Here is a 6233-nt window from a genome sequence, read left to right as displayed (position 1 = left end):
AAATTCATGAATAGCTGGTTTTTGATCATTCTGCCTCACAAAAATCGGAATAAAAAGCGATCAAAAAATGTCACATGCCCGAAAATGTTACCAATAAAACGTCAACTCATCCCGCAAAAAACAAGACCTCATATGACTCTGTGGACTCAAATATGGAAAAATTATAGCTCTCACAATGTGGTAACGCAAAAAATATTTTTTGCAATAAAAAGCGTCTTTCAGTGTGTGACGGCTGCCAATCATAACAATCCGCTAAATAACCTGCTATAAAATTAAATCAAACCCCTCTTCATCACTCCCTTAGTTAGGGAAAAATTAAAAAAATGTATTTATTTCCATTTTCCCATTAGGGTTAGGGCTAGGGTTAGGGTTAGGGCTAGGGTTAGGGCTAGGGTTGGGTCTAGGGTTAAGGCTACAGTTAGGGTTGGGGCTAAAGTTAGGGTTTGGATTACATTTACGGTTGGGAATAGGGTTGGGATTAGGGTTAGGGGTGTGTCTGGGTTAGAGGTGTGGTTAGGGTTACCGTTGGGATTAGAGTTAGGGGTGTGTTTGGATTAGGGTTTCAGTTATAATTGGGGAGTTTCCACTGTTTAGGCACATCAGGGGCTCTGCAAACGCGACATGGCGTCCGATCTCAATTCCAGCCAATTCTGCGTTTGAAAAAGTAAAACGGTGCTCCTTCCCTTCCGAGCTCTCCCGTGTGCCCAAACAGGGGTTTACCCCAACATATGGGGTATCAGCGTACTCAGGACAAATTGGACAACAACTTTTGGGGTCCAATTTCTCCTGTTACCCTTGGGAAAAAACAAAACTGGGGGCTAAAGAATAATTTTTGTGGGAAAAAAATATTTTTTATTTTCACGGCTCTGCATTATAAACTTCTGTGAAGCCCTTGGTGGGTCAAAGTGCTCACCATACCTCTAGATAAGTCCCTTAGGGGGTCTACTTTCTAAAATGGTGTCACTTGTAGGGGGTTTCAATGTTTAGGCACATCAGTGGCTTTCCAAATGCAAAATGGCATCCCATCTCAATTCCTGTCAATTTTGCATTGAAAAGTCAAACGGCGCTCCTTCCCTTCCGAGCTCTCCCATGCGCCCAAACAGTGGTTTACCCCCACATATGGGGTATCAGCGTACTCAGGACAAATTGGACAACAACTTTTGGGGTCCATTTTCTCCTGTTACCCTTGGTAAAATAAAACAAATTGGAGCTGAAGTAATTTTTTTGTGAAAAAAGGTTAAATGTTCATTTTTATTTAATCATTCCAAAAATTCCTGTGAAACACCTGAAAGGTTAATAAACTTCTTGAATGTGGTTTTGAGCACCTTGAGGGGTGCAGTTTTTAGAATGGTGTCACACTTGGGTATTTTCTATCATATAGACCCATCAAAATGACTTCAAATGAGATGTGGTCCCTAAAAAAAATTGGTGTTGTAAAAATGAGAAATTGCTGGTCAACTTTTAACCCTTATGACTCCCTAACAAAAAAAAAATTTTGGTTACAAAATTGTGCTGATGTAAAGTAGACATGTGAGAAATGTTACTTATGAAGTATTTTGTGTGACATATCTATGTGATTTAATTGCATAATAACTCAAAGAAGGAAAGTTGCGAAATTATCAAAATTTTCGCCAAATTTCCAATTTTTTCACAAATAAACACAGGTAGTATCAAAGAAATTTTACCACTATCATGAAGTACAATATGTCACGAGAAAACAATGACAGAATCACCAGGATCTGTTGAAGCGTTCCAGAGTTATAACCTCATAAATGGACAGTGGTCAGAATTGTAAAAATTGGCCTGGTCATTAACGTGCAAACCACCCTTGGGGGTAAAGGGGTTAACAGTGGTTAGTCTTACCTTCTGTTCATTTCTGGCATATTTCTGCTATCATATTTGCTGTTATCCTTTTGGAGACATCCTTCTAGAGACAGACCAAGGTCCAAACAGACCTGTGTCTCTGAATTTATAACAGGCTAAGTGCTCATGAATTAGGCCAGGTGTGATCAGGAGGGAGGGGCAGCAGGAAGACTGGTCACAGACACAGGAGGGGATTAATTAGAAGTCAGAAGGGAAAATGCAAGGGGAAATAGATCCAAATGGAAAGATAAAGCCAAACTGTGTATTGGCATCAAGGAATTAAAATGAGAAAACATGCAGGGGAAAAAAAAAATCATAGCAGCAAGCAGACATACCAGGAAGGAATAGCAGGGTAAGGAAGATCAGGAAAGTTGGGTGATGATGATGGGATTGGGGTGGCAGCCAGCGGACATTCCAGGAAGGAATAGCAGGTGAAATATATAAACCACTTTGTATTTCAAACAAACTACACCTATAAATGTATAGATAGTCTCAAAATAATACCATTAAGGGTTTGTGAAGATGAATAGAAGAATACTATACGTGGATTAATGGTTCAAAGTATCATAACAAATCTGTATATATCATCAGCTGCTAGAAATATATATAAAAAGTGCCAACAGTGCAAAGAATGTAAACTCCAAATAAATGCTACCATCTACTATATAATTGTCTAAGGGTCACTTTCGTCTTTCTGTCCTTCTGTCTGTCTGTCACGGATATTCATTGGTCGCGGCCTCTGTATGTCAAGGAAATCCAAGTCGCTGATTGGTCGCGGCAAAACAACCACGACCAATCAGCGACGGGCACAGTCCGGAAGAAAATGGCCGCTCCTTACTCCCCGCAGTCACTGCCCGGCGCCTGCATACTCCCCTCCAGCCACCGCTAACACAGGGTTAATGCCGGCGGTAACGGACCGCGTTATGCCACGGGTAACGCACTCCGTTACCGCCGCTATTAACCCTGTGTGTCCCCAACTTTTTACTACTGATGCTGCCTATGCGGCATCAATAGTAAAAAATTTAATGTTAAAAATAATAAAAAAACAAAAAATCTCCTATACGTTGTCCGCAGAGCCGGCCGCCATCTTCCGTTCCCGGCAATGCATTGCGAAATTACCCAGAAGACTTAGCGGCCTCGCGAGACGGCTAAGTCATCTGGGTAATTTCGCAATGCATCCTGGGAACAGAAGATGGCGGCAGCCGCGTGCTGCAAGGGGCCCTCGGATCCGAAGGTGAGTATGTTACAACTACAAGGGGCCCTCGGATCCGAAGGTGAGTATGTTAGAACTACAAGGGGCCCTCAGATCGGAAGGTATGTTTATTTTTTAACCTATGGCATACATGGCTGGGCAATATACTACGTAGCTGGGCAATATACTACGTGACTGGGCAATATACTATATACTACGTCACTGGGCAATATACTACGTGGCTGGGCAATATACTACGTGGCTCTGTGCTGTATACTACATCGCTGTGCAATATACTATGTCACTGGGCAGTATACTACGTAGCTGGGCAATATACTACGTGCAGGGCCGCCATCAGGGCATTACAGGCATCACTGCCGTATGGGGCCCGGTGATGAGGAGCAAAAAGGGGGGCCCGAGTGAGCACGCTGGCAGCCGGTCCGGTCCGCGCTCTGTTCGGGCCCCCCCTGACATTTTTATTGCGGCTGCCAGTGCCACTGTGCTGTGCCTGCTGTCCCTAAATGTGCCTTGTACCTTTAAGGCGGCAGGGCCCGCGGTGCATCATGGGCCCGCCCGCCGCAAGTTAGTGACGTCACACGCTGCCCTGCTCCACTTCCGGGACCAGAGCAGAGCAGCGTGCGGCGGTGTGACACCACGTGGACGGCGGAGGGAGCAGAGAAGAGGCAGCGGGGGACCACCGGACGGCGAGGGACCCGGCGGAGGAGAAGAGGCAGGCGGCTGCAGCGGGGGACCGGCAGAGGAGAGGGCAGAGGCAAGCGCCGGCCCGGCGGCAGCGGGGCCCGGGGCCAGAAGAGGCAAGCACCGGCGGGCGGCGGCAGCGGGGGACCAGTCAGACGGCGGAGGAGAAGAGGCAGGCGGGGGAGGAGACCACCGGACGACGAGGGACCCGGCGGAGGAGCAGACGGCAGGGGGGGACTAGAATGCTGGCCACACAGGGGCAGAAATGCTGGACACAGTGAGGCAGAATGGTGGACACAGTGGGGCAGAATGCTGGACACAGTGGGGCAGAAATGCTGGACACAGTGGGGCAGAATGCTGGACACAGTGGGGCAGAATGCTGGACACACAGGGGCAGAAATGCTGGACACAGTGGGGCAGAATGCTGGACACACAGGGGCAGAAATGCTGGACACAGTGGGGCAGAAATGCTGGACACAGTGGGGCAGAATGGTGGACACAGGGGCAGAAATGCTGGACACAGTGGGACAGAATGGTAGACACACAGGGGCAGAAATGCTGGACACAGTGGGGCAGAATGCTGGACACAGTGGGGCAGAATGCTGGACACACAGGGGCAGAAATGCTGGACACAGTGGGGCAGAATGCTGGACACACAGGGGCAGAAATGCTGGACACAGTGGGGCAGAAATGCTGGACACAGTGGGGCAGAATGGTGGACACACAGGGGCAGAAATGCTGGACACAGTGGGGCAGAATGCTGGACACACACAGGGGCAGAAATGCTGGACACAGTGGGACAGAATGGTGGACACACAGTGGGGCAGAATGCTGGACACAGTGGGGCAGAATGCTGGACACAGTGGGGCAGAAATGCTGGACACAGTGGGACAGAATGCTGGACACACAGGGGCAGAAATGCTGGACACAGTGGGACAGAATGGTGGACACAGTGGGGCAGAAATGCTGGACACAGTGGGGCAGAATGGTGGACACACAGGGGCAGAAATGCTGGACTCAGTGGGACAGAATGGTGGACACACAGGGGCAGAAATGCTGGACACAGTGGGGCAGAATGCTAGACACAGTGGGGCAGAAAGCTGGACACAGTGGGGCAGAATGGTGGACACACAGGGGCAGAAATGCTGGACACAGTGGGGCAGAATGGTGGACACAGTGGGGCAGAATGGTGGACACAGTGGGGTAGAAATGCTGGACACAGTGGGGCAGAATGCTGGACACAGTGGGGCAGAATGCTGGACACACAGGGGCAGAAATGCTGGACACAGTGGGGCAGAATGCTGGACACACAGGAGCAGAAATGCTGGACACAGTGGGGCAGAATGGTGGACACAGTGGGGCAGAATGCTGGACACAGTGGGGCAGAATGCTGGACACAGTGGGGCAGAATGGTGGACACACAGGGGCAGAAATGCTGGACACAGTGGGGCAGAATGATGGACACAGTGGGGCAGAATGGTGGACACACAGGGCCAGAAATGCTGGACACAGTGGGGCAGAATGATGGACACAGTGGGGCAGAATGGTGGACACACAGGGGCAGAAATGCTGGACACAGTGGGGCAGAATGCTGGACACAGTGGGGCAGAATGCTGGACACACAGGGGCAGAAATGCTGGACACAGTGGGGCAGAATGCTGGACACACAGGGGCAGAAATGCTGGACACAGTGGGGCAGAAATGCTGGACACAGTGGGGCAGAATGCTGGACACACAGGGGCAGAAATGCTGGACACAGTGGGGCAGAAATGCTGGACACAGTGGGGCAGAATGGTGGACACACAGGGGCAGAAATGCTGGACACAGTGGGACAGAATGGTGGACACAGTGGGGCAGAATGCTGGACACAGTGGGGCAGAAATGCTGGACACAGTGGGGCAGAATGGTGGACACACAGGGGCAGAAATGCTGGACACAGTGGGACAGAATGGTGGACACAGTGGGGCAGAATGCTGGACACAGAGGGGCAGAAATGCTGGACACAGTGGGGCAGAATGGTGGACACACAGGGGCAGAAATGCTGGACACAGTGGGACAGAATGGTGGTCACACAGGGGCAGAAATGCTGGACACAGTGGGGCAGAATGCTGGACACAGTGGGGCAGAATGCTGGACACAGTGGGGCAGAATGCTGGACACAGTGGGGCAGAATGTTGGACACAGTGGGGCAGAATGTTGGAGACAGTGGGGCAGAATGCTGGAGACAGTGGGGCAGAATGCTGGACACAGTGGGGCAGAAATGCTGGACACAGTGGGACAGAATGCTGAACACACAGGGGCAGAAATGCTGGACACAGTGGGACAGAATGGTGGACACAGTGGGGCAGAAATGCTGGACACAGTGGGGCAGAATGGTGGACACACAGGGGCAGAAATGCTGGACTCAGTGGGACAGAATGGTGGACACACAGGGGCAGAAATGCTGGACACAGTGGGGCAGAATGCTGGACACAGTGGG

Source organism: Ranitomeya imitator, chromosome 4 (genome assembly GCF_032444005.1).
Source record: "Ranitomeya imitator isolate aRanImi1 chromosome 4, aRanImi1.pri, whole genome shotgun sequence".
In the NCBI taxonomy this organism is placed as follows: Eukaryota; Metazoa; Chordata; class Amphibia; order Anura; family Dendrobatidae; genus Ranitomeya; species Ranitomeya imitator.
Note: the sequence above shows the minus strand (reverse complement) of the source record.